This window comes from Eulemur rufifrons, chromosome 7 (genome assembly GCF_041146395.1).
Source record: "Eulemur rufifrons isolate Redbay chromosome 7, OSU_ERuf_1, whole genome shotgun sequence".
Classification (NCBI taxonomy): domain Eukaryota; kingdom Metazoa; phylum Chordata; class Mammalia; order Primates; family Lemuridae; genus Eulemur; species Eulemur rufifrons.
The window spans coordinates 31,666,686-31,689,629 of NC_090989.1; the positions used below are offsets into that span (position 1 = coordinate 31,666,686).

Here is a 22,944-nt window from a genome sequence, read left to right on the forward strand (position 1 = left end):
GTTATTTCTCGTTAGTTAAAAACCATTTCTTTTTTTTTGTAATGTAACCCACCATTATATTTATTTATTTATTTATTTTGAGACAGATATGTTTATTGTCAATGTTTCACAGAGACTCAGAGGTTAGGTAGCGGCCTTCTTACACAGAGCAAGTAAGGGGCAGCACTTGGATGTGAACTCAGGTATCTACATCCATTAGTGAATTCTGTACACTAGGCCCTGTGCATGGAGCCTGATTTAGAGTTCACCCTTTTCTTGGGTGCAACGGATAACCTGGGACTGACTCTTGAGTCATAATCTTTTCCATGACTCTGTATAATCTGTTGTGAAGTACCATCCACTACTCATTCATGCATATGATCAATTGTTATTTAGCAAACACACAGTAAGGAATGAGTTAATGGCAGGCACAGTGCTCTGCCCTAGGGAAAGCAATGGTCAAGCTTTACTCTCCCTTCACTGTGCTTGCAATCTTGTTGGCAGAGAGAACAAAAATGAAGGCAATAAAATATTAAAGGTATTACCATAAAAGTCAGCACAGGGGACCATGTGTCTCTTGCATATTCCAAAGAGATACCAGCATAAAAACTTGAAAACTGAAATGCTTTGAGCTGTTGGAGAGTCAGGATTCCTAGTGCCATAGATTAGTTTTTCCTGCTTTTGAGTTTCATATAATGGAATGACACAGTGTGTTCTCCTTTGTTCTGACATCTTTACACTAGGAAACATGGGTCACTTGTGGGTTCTCATGTTCCTTGGGTTGACAACCATTTCTGAATGTTATTTGGATGTTGGCTTTTTCCTATTATCTATTCACTGTCAAAATCTTTTCAAGCAACTGCAATAAAATGTATCATTATTCAAGAGATGTGACCCCCCATTTAATAAATACAGAACAATTTTTAACTGTTTTAATTAAAAAGAAAGGTGACTTTTAAAATTTAATTCTTTTTCTGGTGACTTATTTCCACATACAATAGCTTTGAAACCAACTTTACAGGGTAGATTTTATTATAGCATAGCATTTTGAAGACTCTGCTAACCAATGCAACACAAAAAAACAAGGCGTGGATAATTTTTAAGCCCATATTTAATAATTGTTCTCATTAAAGGATTATTGAAATAGTTTATCTTTGTAAATTTTTGCTATAGCTTCTTTTAAATTTTTTAAAAAGTTTTATTGATTCACAAACCTTAAAATTCACCTAAAGTATACAGTAAAATGTTTTTTATTATTAAGATATTACAGAATTGTGCAGCCATCACCACAATCAAATTTAGATTATTTTCACATGCCAAAAAGAAACCCAAACCCATTAGCAGTCACCCCTCATCCCTTTCCATTCTCACCAGACCTAGGCAGCTACAAACTCACTTTCCATCTTATAGGTTTGACTCTTCTGAACATTTCAAATAAACGAAATCATATAATACAAGTTCTTTTTGTGAGTGGCTTCATTCACTTAATAGAATATTTTCAAGATTCATCCATGCTGTACTATGTGTTAGTATTTCATCCCTTTTTATTGGTCCCCCAAATATGGCATGGTCCCCAAAATATGGCATGGATGTATGACATTTTATTTATGCATTCATCAGTTGATGGACATTTGGTTGTTTCCACCTTTTGACTATTATGAATAATGCTGCTATAAACATTTGTATACAAGTTTTTTGTGGAAACATATGTTTTCATTTCTTTTTAATATAGACCTATGAGTAGAATTGCTGGATCACATAGGAACTCTATATTTAGCCTTTTGAGGAACTGCCAAACTATTTTCCAAAGTGGCTGCATTATTTTACCACCAGCACTGTATTAGGATTCTAATTTTTCCCCATTCCTGTTATATATTGATATTATCTGATTTTCTTATCATTGTTGTCCTATTGGATGTGAAGTGATATCTCATTTTGGTTTTGATTTGCAATTCCCTATAGATGTTACACATCTTTTCATGAGCTTATTGGCCACTGCATATCTTCATTAGATAAATGTCTACTCAGATCCTTTGTTCATCTTATTTATTTGTGTTTTAACCATTCTTTATACTTTCTTGATACAAGTTCTATAGCAGCTATAGATTTGCAAATATTGTCTCCTATTGTATTTACCATCTTTCACTTTCTTAATGGTATTTTTTGTAACATAAAGTTCATAATTTTGATGATCTTAAATTTATTTTTTTCTTTTGGCACTTATGTGCTATGGCTTTTGAAGAAAGAATTATGATCAATACTTCTGGTGAAAAATTTTACAGCAAGAGAGCATTAATTCTGTCTATAGGTACAGGTGTCCTACACATGACTCTAATCCTCCAGCAGCTCTTCTGGTCTTAATCACATACCAGAGTCTTTGAGCAGCTGTAGATTCATGGCACCTCTATGAGATTAGAAAACAAACAGGAGACAAGGGCCCTAATCCTTAAAGAATGTGTGAAATGTTTCTTGTAGTTCAGAAAATAAAATCCTAAGGTTATTCCTAGTTAAACTTGAATTGTATTTTAATAATATATACATGGAATTCAGGTGGCATATAGTAAGTTGCTGGACCAACTACTTTATTTCCTGTCATATGGCATAAAAATTTCAAATAAATAACATTTTATTCATTTTTACAAAAATACTAAAGTTATCTTTAACTGTTCATATATGTAACAGCAATGCTTATTTAAATCACAGAATACTACTTATTAAAATTCTATTTTAACAATGTGTCTCCTGAAATGCCAGATGGATCTTTAAACTCTCTCCACTCAGAATTATCACAAAGTAAGATCCTTTTTAAACACTTATTTGCCTCTTGCAATTTCATTTTCTTAATGGTCCTTTCCTTTATTTTGTTGGTGACACATTTTTGTCTACAATAGTAAACATTGTTCAGAGACTTCCATGTTTCTTTGCTTCAAACTCTGTTGACAACTTTTTGAAATCTCAAATAATATACTATTTTAATATCAAATTAAATATTTGCTTTCATTGTTGGATACAGTATACCTATGAAGTAATTTGGGATCCATTTTTGTCAACTCTTGAACTATTTTCATTATTTATCAGAAGTTTTCAAGTATGATGGTTCACTAATTCCACTGTGACCCTGATTATTTCTTAAACATTTTTAAAGGAGTTTACTTATTGCAGTGTGGAGCAGGGTCTTATCTAACTAAATTCTCCAAAGTCACAAGATAATGTTTCTTCATATATCTAAATCTTCTTACATGAGCAAAGAGTTAAAGTCTTGGATTGTCTCTTAATGAAACAGAAGACTTTCATTATTTATCAAACGAAAGTTTGTCTTTGGACTCCTTCATTAACTTTTCCTTAAGAAAATTGCTATCAGCTTCCAAGAATTAGCTACACCAGTGATAGTTAAGACTCTCTTTCATTTTTCTTCTGGTCATTTTTAAACAGTCTTAACTCTAGGCAGGTTATACATTTGATAATGAATTGGTATTAGTATTGTCAATCTGCATTGAAAAAAAACAGACTTGTGTCTAAATGTAAAATGTTGAGATCCACCCCAAACCTCCTTGAAATTGCCAGTTATTTCTTTTCTCTGTGTCCAAAAGATTGTCTTTATTGCTGAAGGCAATGAACATATATTTAACAACATTTATATGCTTAAAATACATACATATTTTATAAGAATACAGATTGTAGAAGAATACAATCTATAATTAGTTGCATTTACAACCATCAATGGCTTCCTTTAACAGAATAATGTTTTAATTTTGTGAAGTGGGAAGTGTGGGGAAAAAAAAGAAATAATGTTGAAAGAACAATGAAATAAGTATGATCTAAATGACTATATGAATCTTGGTTCAAAAACTTATGTCATTTTTATTTGTGTGGTATAATTCTTTTCCCTTGTATTTCACTTATAATTCTTTCTTTTATTTCATAAAAGACAAATAGCACCTATGAAGCCTAGAAAGATTGTCCCTTTAAATTCTAATGACAGAGATCAATATATCTCATTTCAAAAGTTAAATGAGCTGGCTTTATTTCAGAATACAATGAAGTTCAATAATCATTATTAAATTCCAAGAGAAGTTTTATTACGTAATATATTCAATCTATGAGCAAGGAACCTGATGTTTGTACAGAACCAGTAGGTTCAAGTAGATCTTACAGGTTTTTTTCTTCCCCCAATAGCTTAGGTACTTGGGTAATGAAGTATCTTAGACCTGAGGCATTTAAGAGAAACTGGTGGCATAATGAATGACTATATGCTATGTCTTTCAGTGTTTGCCAGGAAAATGTTAATTTGCTTAAAATTATTTATTGATTAATTCAGAGAGATAAATTTTGCTATTTATGTTATTTTGGTGTCAATATCTACCTTTGGAAAAGGGCATTGGAAATAGTGCACTTCAGGGGAAAGACTATTTCAGGAACTGATTGGAATATACCCTGTGGAGTGTTGGTGAGAATGACTGGGAAGGTGGGAACTATACTGTGAGTAAAGGTTAAGGGATGGGGATTACTTCACCTAAAAAGAGCACAAAATGAATGACTAAAACCAGCCCAGTATTTGAAGGCATGGCTCATGGAAGAGTCATGTGGTCCTATTGGGAAAATGCAATAATTACTTGAAAGCAAATGTTTGCTCTTAGTGAGGAAGTTATAGCCTCTTGGACATAGAAGAAATATCTCTGCAACAACGCAGTTCATAGAAATATGCAAGAAGATCCTGGGGAAGGTGGTTTTATAATAAAATGGGTCGTAGAGTCAATAACCTATATTAGACCCTGATTCTAAACCTTCATTTGTTTACTTTGGCGCCAGAACAAACAGCCAAAGGTCTGAATTCCTATCATATTCATCATATTGTGCTAAGCACTGGTGGGAGAAAATCTAGACCTCTTTACTATTTCTTAAGGCTTACAACATTGGTAAAAAGACAAGTCTCAAACTCATAAAACAAATAGATAATGACACAACCCAGTGACATTTAAGTGGCAGATTAAAAGTTCCGTGAAAATAAGGACACTGCTGATTTCATTCCCTGTAGAAGCCCTAGTACCAAAAGAGCCTGATGCTCAGTACATTCTTTATTTACCTAAAAAATAGTTATACTGTATCAGAAACTGTTCTAAGCCTATTAGAAGTCATTACTGCTTGGTTAATCTTTTTAGCAATCCTATGAAGAGTATAGCATGATTACCCATATTTTACACATGAGGATACTGAGAGAAGGGAAGATAAATAACTTTTCCAAGTCACTTGGCACAACAGGATTTGATTTTTTTTTTTTTTTCATTTCAGCATATGATGGGAGTAAAAATGTTTAGGTTACATATATTGCCTTTGCCCCACCTGAGTCAGAGCTTCAAGCATGTCCATATCCCAGATGGTGCACACTGCCTGACACCTGATGAATGTGACTACTATATATGCACATAAGTGTTGATCAGTTAATATACTTTTGATGGTGAGTACATGTGGTGCTTGTTTTTCTATTCTTGGGATACTTCACTTAGTAGAATGGGCTACAGCTCTATCCAAGATAATTCAAGAGGTGCTAGATCACCATTCTTTCTTGTGGTTGAGTAGAACTCCATGGTATACATATACCACATTTTATTAATCCACTCATGTATTGATGGACACTTGTGCTGTTTCCACATCTTTGGAATTGTGAATTGTGCTGCTATAAACATTCTAGTGCAGATGTCTTTTTTATAAGAATCTCTTTTGTTCTTATGGATAGATGTCCAGTGATAGGATTGCTGGATCAAATGGTAGTTCTACTTTTAGCCCTTTGAGGTATCTCCGTAGTACTTTCCACAGGGGTTGTACTAGTTTGCAGTCTCACCAGCAGTGTACAAGTGTTCCTACCTCTCTGCATCCATGCCACTATTTATTGTTTTGGGACTTTTTGATAAAAGCCATTCTCACTGAAGTTAAGTGATACCTCATTGTGGTTTTGATTTGCATTTCCCTGATGATTAGAGATGTTGAGCATTTTTTTATATGTTTCTTGGCCATTAGTCTGTCTGTCTTTTGAAAAGTTTCTGGTCATGTCCTTTGCCCACTTTTTAATGGAGTTGTTTGATTTTTTTTCTTGTTGATTTTCCTAGGTTCTATACAGATTCTAGTTATCAGCCTTTTATTGAATGTGTAGCATGCAAATATATTCTCCTTTGTTTCCTAGAAGTGTTGTGAACTCTAAATGATATTATGCATGCAAATTGTATAAAAAGATATTTGGCACTCAGTAAGTACCTAAAATCTACTTTAAAACCTTAGACAAAATTGTGAGGTAAAAATGTAGTCAGTGAATGTGGATAGGTCAAAGTAGAAATCAGTTTGGATAACAGTGATGAACTCCTATTGGAAAATAATGAAGCATACATTTAGTTGAGAGAGGAAGAATAGTTTACAAAGAATTTAGAAACATTCTAAAACAGTATGTAAGTTATCAAGGAATGTTACAGGAAATTATAGCATAAGAAGATTAGTTAGCAAAAAAATCAGATAAGTAAATTAATCTGGCAGCAGCAAACATAAACTGGAATAATGAGAAGTAATTAGAAATATATTGCCAAAATCCCAAAGTAGATTGATTAGAGCAGACACCAGGATGATGAAACTATGGGAAACAAAAAGCAAAACAACCAAACAAACAAAAGCAAAACTTAAAAGGAGGGATTGCTATGGTTTTGCCCAAATTATTGAATGACCTCAAACACTTGACATTTAAAAATGAAGTAGACAAATACAACACGCATGAACATACAAATCATGAGCTTGGAGAAAAAAACAACAGCCAGATTTAAATCTCAACTCTGCCATACAACTGTGCTTGTCTGGGCAGCTTTCTTGACTACTCTAAGTTTAGTTTTCTTTTCTATTAAATGAAGAAAATTATTTCACATTATTGTTTTGAGAAGGAAATGACTGAAATAACATACACTCAACACTGTCTAATATAGTTAGCACTTAATAAATGTTGGTAATATGTATTATATTTTGGCTAATCTATTTTACTCTAAAATAGCAGTGCTTTTAAAACAAAGTCACAACAATTTAAAGTAATGACAAGTTTTTCTTCTTTTATACAGTTAAGAAATGTGTCAGTACCTGGATCGAAGCCCATTACTGTTCATTTAAAAATTTGGTATTTTGGAATAGGACATCCATAGAAAGTATTCAGAATAGAGAGTGATCTGGCAACACTAAACTATGAGAATGAGTTTTTAAAAATTGTAAAATGTTTATAAGGGAAAATTTAAAAAATTGCTGAAGATAACTGTTTTTAAGACTTTAATGGACAATTATAATAAAATGATATTAATTTACTCTGTATATATTGGACATTGTTTGGAATATACAGCTAATTGATTTTTGACAAAGGCACTGAGAACACACCTTTGGGAAAGGACAGTCACTTCATTAATGGTGCTAGGAAAATTGGATAGCCACATGCAGAAGAATGAAACTTGACCCCTATCTTTCACCATACACAAAACTCAACTCAAAATGAATTAAAGATGTAAGTGCAAGACCCAAAGCTATAAAAATATTATTAAAAAACAGACAGGAAATTCTCCATGATATAGGACAGGACAACAATTTTTCGAATGAGACCTTAAAACAACAAACAACAAAAGCAAAAATAGATTAATGGAATTACATTAAACTATGAAGCTTCTGCATAGCAAAGGAAACAATCAACAGAATAAAGAGACAACCTACCAAATGGGAGAAAATATTTGCAAACTATACATCTGACAAAAGGTTAATGTCCAAAATATATAAGAAACCCAAACAGCTCAATAGCAAAATAAATAAATTAATTAATTAATTAAAAAATGGACAATGGTTCTTAATAGATATTTCTCAAAAGAAAATATAGAAATGAGAAGCAAGTATATGAAAAAGTGCTCAACATGACTAATTGTTAGGAAAATGCAAATCAAAACCTCAATAGGATATCACCTCACTCCAGTTGAAATGGCTGTGATAAAAATGACAAAAGATAAATACTGACAATGATGTGGAGAAGAAGGAATCCTTACACACTATTGGTGAAAGTATATATTAGTACATCTATTATGGAAAACATCGTAGAGGTTTCTGCCAAAATTAAAAATAGAACTACTATGTAATATGCCAATCTCACTACTGTGTATATATTCAAAGTAAACGAAATAGGAATATTGAAGACAGATCTGCACTCCCATGTTTACTGCAGCTCTATTAACAATATCTAAGATAAGGGATCAACCTAAGTGTTCAATAAGGGATCTGTAGATAAGGAAAATGTAGTATATATAAACAATGAAATATTATTCAGTTATAAAACGAATAAAATTCTATCATTTGTAGCAACATGGTCGAACCTGGAGGACACTATATGAAGTGAAATAAGCCAGACACAGAAAGACAAATATGAAATGTTCTCATTTTTATGCAGAATCTAAAGAAGTTGATCTCATAGAAGTAATGATTAGAACAGAGACTGGGGAGGGGAAAGGAGAGGGTAGGATTAGGAGAGGATGGGCAACACATATAAAGTAACAATCAGAAGAAAATAAGTTCTGGTGTCTTATTGCATAGGAGGTTAGATTATAGTAAGCAACAAGGTATTGTATATCTCAAAATAGCTGGAACAGAGAATTTTGAATTTTCCCACCACAAAGAAATAATAAATGTTTGAGGTTATTGATATCTTGATTATCCTGATTTGATCATTACACAGTTTTATACATGTATTGGGACATCACATTATGCTCCATAAATTTGTACAATTATTATGTGTCAATTAAAAATAAAAAAAAGATTTGATGGACAATTATAATAAAATGATATTAATTTATTCTGTATATACTACAGAGTTTAACACTGAGTTGAAATGACAGAGATATATTTACTATATTTTAATTAATTTAATATTTCTATTTCTGCTTTATACATTTCCTTAGTAAGATCATTAAATATTTTTCTATGTGTCTCTGTGTTGCTTATTCATGTTTTATATTCACATAACTATCTTAGTGTATATTTATTTTTTAAATATATAATGTCTAATATGTTTATAAATGTAGTGTTAGTGTTTATATGACCTCATGCTTTAGCATATATTATTAATTTTTATAAAAATCTGGTATATTATGAGTTAACTGATTTAATGTACTAAAAAGATATAATTTTTCTTGCAATTATGTTAAAATATTGTCATATAGGCTTGCATTTGTGGTATTGCATTAATGAGAGGAATTTAATATTACTTATTAATGATTGTTTGAAATTGGTTCTAGAAGTTATTTGAAAAATTTTAATTTTTCTTTTACCAAGATTTTCTGAATTTAGACAACATTTTGAGTCCTTTCTGTCACACTTAGAAATTTATTGAGAAAGAAACACTGAGCAGAAAATATGTCCCCAAACAAGAACATGGGATTGTTTTCTAAAGAAAAGACTTATTAATCAGAAATTACTTGACTAATATGTAGTTCTTTCACTCTAACTTCATGGTTAGTTTCCCACAATCCTGCCCAATGTCATACTTGAAGTTTTTAGGAGCCTAAGAGATTCTGGGGAGGCCCAAGAAATTGATGATTTTAGAATAATCCAGAGGTCATGTAACTCTCTAGAGGCCTATTCAAAGATCTAAAGGCAATTCTTGAATTTATCCAGTGATAAATATAACCTTTGGTTTATTATTGAATGAATTATTCTTCTAACTGGAACTCACATACTTTATACTAGAACATTATTACATAGACATGTAAAAGTAAATAGTCATTAAACTAAAACTAAAACTAAGGGCTTCATGCATTAATGAGAGAAGGGGGTCCTAATTTTTAAGACTCTTCAAACTTTAGGAGTTGGTGAGCTCCTTAAGTTAAGGAAGAGAGGAAAATTGAAACACAACTTTGTTATTCTAATTCCCAAACTCTAATTATCAGTAAACTTGAAAGACAATTTTAGTTGAATTCCATTAAATTACTCTTTACAGAGCCCCTACTTGGTGCCTGGTTTTTAGTTATCACAAGGAATATAGATGTGCTCAACTAAAGCTTATAGTCTTTCTGGGGAAGATAACCATTAAACTAGTAATTATTACAATGACTAGGGTTTGAAGGCTTAGAATGTGTGGTGGTGAGTTATCTAATCTAATCTAGGAGTTAGAGAAATCCTCCTTGAAAGAGGGACTTTTAAACCAAGATCTAAAGAAAGATTAGGTATGAGCCAGATGAGAGAAAGGTGGTTAGGAACTGAGAATGGACTCAGGCGTAAGTCCACAAACTTAATTTAAAAAACAAGTTTGTTTCTCTGTGTAGTGAAACAAATTTGTTTCTCTGTGGATTAAATTGATTTCTGCAAAAACATATATCCAAGTCCTAAACTCTGTTACCTGTGAATGCAGCCTGATTTGGAAATAGAGTCTTTGCAGATGTAATTAAGTTAGGGACACCTTGTGTTTAGGTTAAGTTCAAATGCAATGTCTGATGATCTTAAAGAGAAAGTAGATGATTTGAGATACACAGACGTGGAACAGACACAAAGAGAAGAAGGTCCTGTGAATAATAAGGAAGATACTGAGTTATAAAGCCCATGCCAAAGAATGCTAAGGGTTGCTGGCAGCCACCAGAAATGGGGAGAGAGACATGAAACAGATTCTCAGAATTTCTAGAGAACCTCAACACTGACTACACTTTGATTTTGAATTTCTGGCCTCCAGAACTGTGAGGCAGTATCTTTCAGCTGTTTTAAGCCACAAAGTTTGTGCTAATTTGTTTCAGCAGCCCTAGGATACTAATATACTTTTGTTACAGAATCAAAATCCTAAATAGCTTAAGAAGAGTACACTCAGTAACCAGAAAGATATTCACTCCTTATATAAAGCACTGCGTTATGCATTTCATGTTGAATACCAGCTTCCAATTATGCAGAATGCAACAATTTCCATGTCTAAGAAATATGTGTCAGTCCTAAAAACAGCAAAATGAAATGTATTGCAACTCATATGCGTGAAGTGTTCAGTAGTTTATAAGGCTTTTTGAATCTTACAATTATTCATATAAACAAAAATGTTATGAATTATTTCATTTTACAGATAAAGAAAGTGAAATAAATGTCTAAGGTTTTCTAGTGACAGAGCTTAGATACATGTTAGTCAAAAATAAATGGCCCAATGCTCTTTTAATCTTTTTACAAGACCCCGCTTAGATGTTTGTAGTAAAGGCAATTACTCAATTATATACAAAACCCACAGTGTCAACAAAGCAATCACTAGGGTAGTGAGTGTATCTCTAAATGGCTGTATGCCACAAGAAAAAGTTTGCATAGCAACAGGCTACACATCGTAAATTTTCAAACAAAAATTAAAAATCTATGAAGGTTGCTGGCTCACTAGGCTGTAATCATGTTTCAATTTTTATTTTTTCATTAACATTGGACAAATCCTTTCACTTTGATATTCCTCAATTCTCTCACTTTTAAAAACTGAGGTAATAATATTATCAATCACAGAAGGTTAGGTGAGGATTCAATGAAAAGACGAATACAAAGTTCTTAAAGGAGAACATGGTAAGTGCTCGATGAATGTTTGGTGGTCTTATCTGGTAACATCTCCAAACCTTACTTTAGAAAGGAGGCACATTACTTTTTTTGAAATATTTTGTTTGTTTTTTTATGCATGCTGCTATACTATTAATAGATTAAGAACATTTTTCTTGAAAAGTGAAATAATTAGTGTTCAAATAAGTTTGTGAAGCACCAACCTACCCCTTGAAGATTTAGAATGAATAATAATGTTAAAGATCCCTTAAATTCTATATTAAAGAAATTTGTTTAACCTAGCATCTTCATAATTTATCCTACCACACAATGCTTTTTCCATAAAAGACTTATTAGCATGTTGAGTAAAAAGAACACTAGCCTAGCAAATCAGACTTGTTTTTTGTGAAGCTCTACTCTTTCATCACTAGGTGATTTTGGACAAGGTCTCACCATCCAGGAAAACTGGAGAAAATAATACAGGCTGAAATTGTTTCAGTGTGATACATCATATATTTGACACCACATATGGATCATTTTTAATACCTCCTTTATACAACAAAATAATTTTCAGTAATAGTCATGAAATGAAGGGATATTCTAAGGAAATAACATAATTGAAGTAACTCAATTTCTTTTTAAAAATTTTTATTCTCACTGAGCTGCAATTGTTTATATCAAGTAAACTTTTAAATGTAGGTATGCTTTGGACCATAGGGGTTAGAATCATGATCTGTACCCAAAGTGAGGTGGACACGTATAACTATTACATACATTATCTTGAAATGAATATAGGTATATTAGTCTGCATGTAGCTGAGTCTGGGTACATTGGGGTTCTAATTATATACCTCAGAGTTCTTTGTATTAATTTTCATATTGAATACATTGTTTATTAAAGAATAAGAAATAAAAATATCTAGTTTTCCAATTCCAAATATATTATTACAACTCAAAAATGTTCAAATAATTTGTAATATCAAAAATACTTCAGGCATGCACTAAACTACAATGTGACTATAACAGAAGCAATTATAATCTCAGACATTTATTAGAATTTAGAACAAAAATATTTTTGGGGGGAGAGTATTTTGAAATATTATATTACCATATTGTTTAAAATTGCCAAAGTATGGTGATAATTGAAAGTAGGACTACTTTTCGTAGATTTTATTATTGTATTAAAATTCTCTACAGAGAATGTCTTTCCCTGCTGTACAAAATGTATATAAACACTTTTTATAAACTCTCAAGTATAACAAAACAGTAAGGTGTCATTATTAAGGATTTAAATACTTCACAATTAAAATTTATTAGGGGACATGCTCCTTTAGTAGAAGGTTTCTTACACATCTTTTGAACCAGCAATCTCTTTAGACTAATGAAGCTTCTGGATCATTTTTCAGAATATTATTTTTAATACAAAAAATAAAACACACGGGATTAAAGTGATACTGAAATTTGCTAATGAAAATATTTTTTTAAACCTATGGTATGGTAATTAACGTGTGCCTTTACTAACACATTAAATATGATCTAGTGGAAGAACATCAGATTACTATAATTTTGAAATACTGAGTAGTGTAAATGATATTTTGAAACATCTTACAGCAACTGTAATATAATAAAAATTATCTGTGAATTTTATTGGTGACAAAGTCACTTGCACTGGCAATACTACTGTGTTTATTTGTTATATTCATAATTGTAAAATGCTATATTTAAAGAAAGGTAAGTGGAAATAAAGATGTATCACTGTTTTCATTCAAGCTTACAAATCCCCTGAATTTGGGGGATCTGTGGATCTCAGGTTATATACCCGGAGCAGCTTACAGTGGGCTTAAAAGCTTCTAAACTGTTCTCATCTTAGCCATTGAATCTGCTCTTTTGCTTGGGAAAGTCCCACCACCAAGCTTGTAAATCTCTCATTTTTGAGGATTTATGGCTGGTAAGCAGTAAATACTCAAACATTATTTATTCTTCTTTATTAGATGCAGATGAAAGATGGCTTATGATATGCCAGAACATGCTTTTAAAAAATATTTTCCATAAAGAATTAAAAAAAGGAAATCTAACAAGTGGGAAAGTCCACAAGGATGAACGTGCTATATCTTCACCAATTGGTATATGTGAGAAGGAAAACTATTTTAAGTAGATTTTACCATATGATTTGGGCATACTTTCTCATTTTGAATTTGAGATTTTATAGGCAAATAAAATATATAATATTTTGATCTAAATAAAAAGGTAACTTTAAAACATACATTTCTTTAAAAATCAAGTTTAGGTGCATTGTATTATTGTTATACAAGATTCATAATTGCACATTTACTGGTTTTAGTTCCTTAGATTCAGTTTACTTGCTGATTTAGGATTATCTGGTATATTCTTGTCCAAAAGCTTAGGCATCAGTTTAATATTAATTAGCTAAATACTTAATTCATTAATTTATATTAATCTATATGTAAATCAACCTTAAACTAAATGTACATTGTGAAGACATTAATGATTGTTTCTCCTCCTATATAATATAGCCTTATTCCTTATACTGTAGAGAATATCTATAATGACCATGTTTGCTGTGAGTTGGTGCACTATAATCAGAAAGTCAAAGCAAACGGAAGCACCAAATATAACTGCAAGAGCCTTAGGATCTCTGGAAGAAAATAGTCAAGTAAAGACCTGAAACTAGGATTTTTGATTGGAAAAGGTAAGAAACTAAACAGTCAACTGGAGTATAAGAGGAATGCCATGATGTTCTTATGGGGCCCAAATCTTGATAAAGTTGTACTTGATTCTAGACAGAAAGTACTCATCAATAACCACGGCTTAAGAAATACAGCTTAGCCAGCATGGAACTGAATCAATGTAGACCGAAGGGAAATCAGACTTACATGTTAGACTTGTCAGTATAAGACAGTTAGTTACTGAAAAATGTGCCTGGAATATTTCAACAGGTGTGGATTGAACTGCCTCATCCCCATTCCTTACATAGCAATTGTGTGGAAATTACCTTTCCAATCCCATGTGCTACCTAATTCCTAGAAATCCTGAGCTCCTCAGGGGGATTAATTTTCTCAGAATGTGACATATACTTCAAGTTTCTATCGTTTTATTTTACTCCTTTTCTTCACTCCACTCTCATACTACCTTCCAAACCATTTCACATATTACCTGTCTTTATGAAGCCTTCTTCATCACTCTTCTCTACCTGACAGTAGAATTGATGACTCCTTCTTTAGTGCTCCCAGGAAGCTTTGCTGAATGCTTTAGAATAGTCTTTCCCAGCCCCATGCGTGACTGTGTTCCATCACACAAATTTGAGCTTTTTAAAGCACTAGGTATGCAATGGAGAAATCTCTGACTTGGCAACTATTGTCAGTAAACTTAAAATTTAGAAGGAATTGCAATAAGCTAAAATCTAGAAGGAGCTATAAATAAAAACATGAACAATAAAAGAGTATAATATTTTCTCCACTATGGCAAAGAAAATGAAGAGTGCTGTAGAGGGAAATCAGAAGAGGATCTTAGAGTCACACTGTATTGTAACAATTACATGCTGTTTTATTCTCTTTCTAATATAGTCTTTAAGTGGAGCTTAATCAACAATTATTGCACAAATCAAGAAATAAATGATGATGGAATGTAAATCATACACTATGTATAGTTTATAATGTACAGTAGGAACAATGCATAGGAGAATGGCCAAAAGCTTGTCTCTGGAAGTCACTCTTGTAGAACTGAAATATATGTCAAATTCTTGGATAAGTTATCTCATCATGATAGGTAATGAACATAGGGAATCTATAGTGTCAAAATAACCTTCATTTTTTGATTGAATTCCAAATAACTCCCTGATTAATTCCCATTCAGTTACAAGGAATTATTTTCCCTTTAAAATGAATAAAAAATACGATTATGTCAATTGAACTGATGGTTGGTCCTCTGGTTGGTCTGAAGCATAAGTAGCATAAGACATTTTATAATGTCTTCATGCTATATTTAGTCTAATATGCCTATACCGACTCATGCCACCTAAACACTGAAGTTCACATTCCCTAGTTTTCCTATTAAAAACTGAATAGGAGATTTGCATTTATATTAGGCATTTTGACTACTTTGCCATTGAAATCTAAGTAAACCATAATGGTAAAGGAAAAATGAATCTAAAAACATCAAGTACCCAAAATACTTTTTGTGCATAAATTCCAATTGGTTTCTATAGTCAGTATAACCTGATTTTAATTTGCAATTATTTTCTAAATTTTTGAAAGCTGATTTTATTGCTGGAATGCCAAATACTCTTCTATTAAAGAAACAACACAATTATTTAGAAGACAATCATCCTTTCCAAAGTATTGTGGCACTTTTGATGTAATTGGCACATTTTATACACACATTTTGATTTTTTGATGCAGTGAACTGAGTCTTATAGAATATGTTAGAATACATTATTCAAATGAATTCTAGTCCTTAGTTTAACCTTTATTTTATAATTTCTCAAGGATATCTATAGGGAATATATTGAAATCAATATGGGCCTAAAGAGGTTTTCCTTTCTTGATGGACACACTTCATATGCAATTTTCTTTCTGATTATGGTCAAGCTCTGCTGGTGAGCTAGGTAAATTTTTTCATCTCATTTAATGCATCTTATTGTACACACTGGGATTGTATTCTGTTCAGTATTGCTAATATGGTCATTTCACTAACTAGAAATTTCCAGGAAATTCAAAAAATAGTTTGTGCATACGTGTATGTGTGTACATATTGTTGGTTTAACAAATAGAAATCATTAAGATTCTCAATGCCATTTTCAAAATTTAAAACTTCAAAAGCTAATTGTGGAAATCAATGCACACTGGAAAAATTGGAACTCTGTTTAGTGTATGGGGGAGGATGTTATCAGCTTTATTTTAACAAAAGAACTATTTACCATTATAGGACCTTCGTTCTTTTGTTCTTAGATCATTCTAAATCATGGCATTACACATGATTTTATTTTATTTCTAATAGACTATACACATGCTATTCCAGAGCTAAGTGTAATAGAGCAATTTCTTTCCAGCGCATAGAAGACATGTGAGATCAATTTTTTTCCCTCCATACATTTCCTATTTTAACACACAGTAACTAATTTTACTTGCCAGGTTTTATGGCCTTTTATTGGGTATGCAGTTTTATTTATATTCTTGCTCGCTACTAATTATCACATTCTGCATAATTTATAATATATTCTACTGATGGTGAAGTCTGAATAATGAAATCCATCTATAGAAAGAAATCGACTGCCTCCCAACGAAAATGCCAAGGAGAGTATGAACAGAAATTGTAAAAGGTTTAGGAATTTATACTTAAAGTGAACTCACTTCCTTTGTTCTGCAAAAGAAAAATAAAGACAGTAGTAGAATGGAGTTCAGCTGAATTTTGCCCAACACAATTTTACCTACTTTTTGTAAACTACGTGAGTTCTATGTCAATAGTATTGGGTTTTTAATTCTTGCACAAATCTACCTAGGAAAGAAAAGTAAAAAAGGAAAACTAAGTATAAGTGGGCCTTTTATCAGTGAATTCATCTGTAGAGATGATTGTGTGAGCAGCCTAAGTGCACTGATGTGATCGTTATTTACATTGCTGAAACACAGGCCAGCTTACACAAGGTAGAATTAGGCTATTAATGCATTCCTTTCCTGTGTCTATCAACTAGCTAAAGTCACTAATATGGGAATAGGCATTATAAACAAATGTTTCGCAAATCTAATGGTCACGTCTCTTGAACGGGCCACTCTGTGCTATTAGAACTTCAGAAAAAATTTTAAACCATTTTTAGTTTTGAGTTTGATCTTTATTGATCTTTAATTGTGATTTTGTCCCCTGATTATTCCTTCTTGTTACTACCTTACCCACCTCGCCACTAGTATTTTGCTTTCAATTTTAGACAAGCTGGACATAGTTCCGAGAAAATTTTTATTTTTTTAATCCAACTTAAAAGAAATATGCAATAACCCTTTTCTTTTCTTAATATCATGAAAATCCAGACACTTTCTTTTACTTTTGCTAAATAGGATTATGTAGGCCATGAGATTTAAAGAATAGAAAGTAAATGGAAGATTATGGACTTAAATGAATATTACATAGAAATTGTATACCCTATGCTTTTTCTACTACTGCATGAAAAAGTATTAGATTTTGTAATCCAGGTTTCCTTAAATTTCAATTTATGAATATTTGGGAAAGAAGTTGGATCCAATCATTCATACATTTATTCATTGAAATACATATTATATTCACTTCTTATGTATATTATAAGGGCACTGCTTAAATGTTGATTCTCTCAGTATTATAAGCACAACTAAGCTTTTGTGCATAATTTTATTGCTCATTTTAGATAATATACTGATAGGTTCTGCCTATGCAAAAGAAATATAAGTTATGCTTCCTGCTACCGGAAACTTACAATTTGTTTGAGAATGCATGTTAATAATAATAAGGATCATTTATAAAGAACCTCACAGCAGCTAAATAAAACACGATCAAATAAATGTGAAATGAATGAGAAAATAAATGTTAGAAAACAGAGCTGCCAAGGACCATGATAACCAGAATGGGAAGTGGAATTGTGTTTGATCTTGAAACCTCAGACCACAGGAAATAATATGTATGGTATATTTGGGCAACAGTGTTTGATCAGTAGACAAAAGGCTAATTGTATCCCCAAATCCATATCTCCTATTATGTTTGCCCTATTATATTCCCTTATAACTGTTTTAGCTGTGCCATTGGTTGCCCAGCTGGAGATTTCCCAGCCTCCTCTGCAGCTGGGTGAGTCAGGTGACTGTGTCCTTGTCAAACAAATGTGCAACTTCTATATTCTTGCTTCAGTCTTTCATATCTCTATTTCCTGTTTCCCATGGGCTACTATGCAACATGACTGAGCCACGCTTGTATCACTCAGTCAACAACATTTCAGGAGATCATGCAGTAGTAGCAGGAAATTACATGGAGAGCTCTGGTGGAATAGAGCTGCCTTTCTACCCTGCTCTGCTCGCTGGCCTCAGTTGCTTCTTTTAGAATACATACGCTTTTACCTTGTTTGAACTAATGTGTTTTTGTTTATGTCATAGTAGTTTAGTTTTTTTCCCTACCTAATATGACTCTTGGCACAGATGAAAAAGATTCCATCTAGAGGCACTGCAAGAAAGGGCAGATTGTTTAGCTGAAATAAAAAATGGAAGATAGTTAGTTCATTCATGGTACAGAGCAAGGGAAAGGGGCAAGTAAAAGAGAAGTGATAGGGTTTAATAATCACAGTTCCATTGAATGGGGAAAAGAGTGAGTCTTTTTGGGGTGGCACTTGTTTTGGGACAAGCTGATGAGCTTAGTTTTCGATATATTTCCTCTGAAGTAATGACATCACATTGAGATAAAAATATAGGCATGCATTGCTTAATGCCAGGGATACATCCTTAGAAATGTGTCATAAGGTGATTTTATTGTTTTGTGAACATAATAGTGTAATTACACAAACCTAAATGGTATAGCCTACCACATACCTAGGCTATATGGTATAATGTATTTCTTCTGGGCTACAAACCTGTACAGCTTGTTACTATACTGAATACTGTAGGCATTGGTAACACAATGATAAGGATTGATGTATCTAAACATCTCTAAATATAGAAAAGGTATAGTAAAAATATGGTATTAAAATCTTATGGGACTGGCCCGGCATGGTGGCTCATGCCTGTTATCCTAGCACTCTGGGAGGCTGAGGCGAGAGGATCGCTGGAGGTCAGGAGTTCGAAACCACCCTGAGCAAGAGTGACACCCTGTCTCTACTGAAAAAATAGAAAGAAATGATCTGGACAGCTAAAAATATATATAGAGAGAAAAAAATTAGCCGGGCATGGTGGCACATGCCTGTAGTCCCAGCTACTCGGGAGGCTGAGGCAGGAGGATCACTTGAGCCCAGGAGTTTGAGGTTGCTGTGAGCTAGGCTGATGCCATGGCACTCTAGCCTGGGCAACAGAGTGAGACTCTGTCTCAAAAAAAAAAAAAAAAAAATCTTATGGGACCACTGCCCTAGATGCAGTCCATTGTTGACCAAAAGGTTGTTAAGTGGAACATGACTGTACCTAAAAGGCAATCATGGATCTAGGGATGGAAACCAAAGAGAAAAGGGATGGGAATTTATGCTATGGGATGTATCTGTGTGGAGATGTTGGAAACCTGGTGCGGGACGGCTTTCTTATGGGGAGAGCTGGAAGAGAGAAGTGCGGGCCTGCCTGATTGAGGATTGAGCCTTGAGGTACAAGGCATCTAAGAGTCAGGAGACCAAACTGCTTTCAAGGACATAACCAACAATTAGAAAAAGACATTTAAAATTGCATGGATTAGCCAAGGTCACTACATGAAAGGACACAGCTCTCTGAGGACAGAAACAGCACTGACGTTGGTCAGATGACCTGAATGTTTGCTTTGTTTTCAAGATCCCATGGGGATCAATCAAGTCACTCGTCTTTTTGAGCCTCAAAATCTCTGCCTGTAAAGTGGGATGATACATGTTCAAAGTAAGGATGAAGTGCTAGACTGTTCATTTCTCTTTTCTCTCCCTGATAAATAAAGGTCTAGTCATTTTCAAGAAAACTTTCAAATATCAGCAGCTTGTGAAGTCTGAACCCTGCGGAAAAATTCACAACTTTTGATTCTGGTATACTTACACTTAAGTGTTTTGGAAAGATGTTATTTATTCTTTTTTTTAAATGAATGATTTTTTATTTTTATTATTATTTTTATTTATTTTTTATTTCAACATATTTTGCGGGTACAAATGTTTAGGTTACATATATTGCCTTTGCCCCACCTGAGTCAGAGCAATCACAGCAACAACAAAAATAAATAAATGGGACCTGATCAAACCAAAAAGCTTCTTCACAGCCAAAGAAACTAACACGAGAGCAAACAGACAACCTACAGAATGGGAGAAAATATTCGAATGCTGCACATCTGATAAAAGGCTGATAACTAGAATCTATATAGAACGCACAAAAATCAGCAGGAAAAAATCATACAACCCTATCCAAAAGTGGGCAAAGGACATAAACAGAAACTTTGCAAAAGAAGATAGACTAATGGCCAACAAACATATGAAAAAATGTTATTTATTCTTATGGATTTAAAGTCATCCTGTTATGTACTCATTGTAATAACAAAATCTACTTATTAAATGGATGGCAAAAATAAGGATTTTGGGTATATACATATATTTTTATATGTATATATATGATAGTATTATACAATTTTAATGGGGGCTATAATAATTGGTTATAGAAAAGAAGAATGCCTTTATAAATTAGAGGCAATAATTTGATGTATCTGAATGAATTTGAAAAGACATAATATGCATATAATATTTCACTCTTGTGCTATAATACAGTTAATGACCAATTGATAAATATAGGTTAAGTATATTATCGTAAATCACAGGGTTTATACGCCTCTATCATTGCACTATCTTTACTTTTACATAAGACTCTGAACTCTATCAGGGAGGATACCTTTTCTTATTATTCTTACTAATCTTTCTATAATGTTGAGCTTCTTGACTGCTATGTATTAGACATTAATAAGTGTTGAATTAAAGAATGGTTGGATGAATGAGTGCTTTGGATAAAATGAGACACTATATTAACTTTTTCCTTGGCACTGTTGATGTTATAATGTACAATTCAAAATGACTAAATTACTTAAAATAATGTATAGTTCTATTCAGTTTTCCTCTGATCAACCTAAGTTAGTGATAGTTATTATAATTTTAAATTGACAAGCATAATCACATATACTAAAAGTTATTATGATAAGTAGTGACACCATTACAGAAGATTAAAATAAAAACCAAACATAGTCCCTATACTAGTAAAGGTTAATAAAATATTTTCTATTCAAGTTTGAAACTGGCCTTACATAATACAAAATTTAACATTAACTTCTGGTATGTTTAGAGACAGTTTAAGGTTTATATCTGTGATTTATTTGTTAAACCAATACCCATAATAGATACTACGAGTCAGATATAGTTCTGAACACTTTAAAGTTAACTCATTTAATCCTCATAAAAACTTCATTCCCATTTTGCAGATGCAGAAAATAAGGCCCAAAGAAGTCTTGTATTCTACTCAGATTGCTACCAATTACTATAAACTGCAGACGCATGTTGGAAATTAACATGTCCCAAATTTAGTGCATAGTCCTCTCTCTAACACCTGAACCGACAATTCTTTATTCTATCTCTAATAAAGTGCTACTTGCAACTCAGTCTTTGAAGACAAGAGTTTGATTCCCAAAGTCTTTTTTACGTCTCACATTCAATTGTTTGTCTGTCTTCAATGATTTTCTATTATCTATAGAAGAGAAAATCAACTTCTAAACAAAATTCTTTCCCACCTTGTCTTTACCACCCCCACAACCTCATGTAGAGTATAGGCTCTGGAATCACTCAGCATGGATTTCAATTCCACTTTTCATGTTTAATAGCCACATGTCCTTGAAAATATATCTCTCCTTGTTATTCTCTCAATGCCTCAGTTTCCTCACCTATAAAACAGAGATAACAGTACTGATATAAAAGGTTTATTATGGTGAAGATTCAGTGAAAGCTCTCAGAAGAGTTAATGTAGGGCTGAGGCAAAAAAGGAAGGTCAAGAGAGCCTGAGTGCAGCCATATTGACTGACAGCTGATCCTGGCCACCATGAACAACGAAGTCTCCAGCAAGTGCCCAGCCCAGGACCACCCAAAGATGGATGAATTACTAAACTGAATGCATTACAAACTGCACTCACGATTCTGTGACAGCAGTTTATGATTAACCTTTATGCCCTGACCACAATACAATGCTGGTGGTGTATGGCTGTTTCCCAACTGGGGTTTTATACCTTTAAAAACATTACCATTGACCCATAAGGGTCCTCTCCTGCTCAGGCGAGGAAACCTACTCTTTCTGTGGGGTAGGCTGTGTCCTCTAACTCTGCCTCAGTAAAATTCTCTGTTACTAGTTGGTTCCCACTTGAATTTTTTTCCTGTGTGAAGCCAAGAACCCACGTGGTGAGTTTAGGGAGCTTATTTCCCTTCGTTGGAACACCCGCTGCATGAAAGTGACTAGCATTTAGTAAAGTCTCACAAATTATTGGATATTTTTGTAATTTTTGTTATTTTTTACAGTGCCTTGTGTATAACCCTCTCAATATGTAAATAATTCTGACTTCCCTGTGAATCATTAAATATGAATATATCTCTTTTTTAATGTACAAAGTAAACATAGGAAAATTCTTTTATACAGAGTGCTTTCTTTGCCTGGCAAACTCCTTCTTGCCCTGCAAGACCTTTCCTGCCCACCTTAGATAGTATGGGACTTTTGTCCTCTATCTTCTCAGAAAA

General features: G+C 32.9%; 1 protein-coding gene across 1 annotated transcript in view; it reads right to left on the reverse strand.

The window, feature by feature from the left end:
• ROBO1 (roundabout guidance receptor 1) overlaps positions 1 to 22,944 on the reverse strand; it is a 1,084,421-nt gene that overhangs the window by 812,536 nt on the left and 248,941 nt on the right. The gene's annotated exons all lie outside the window — the stretch shown is intronic.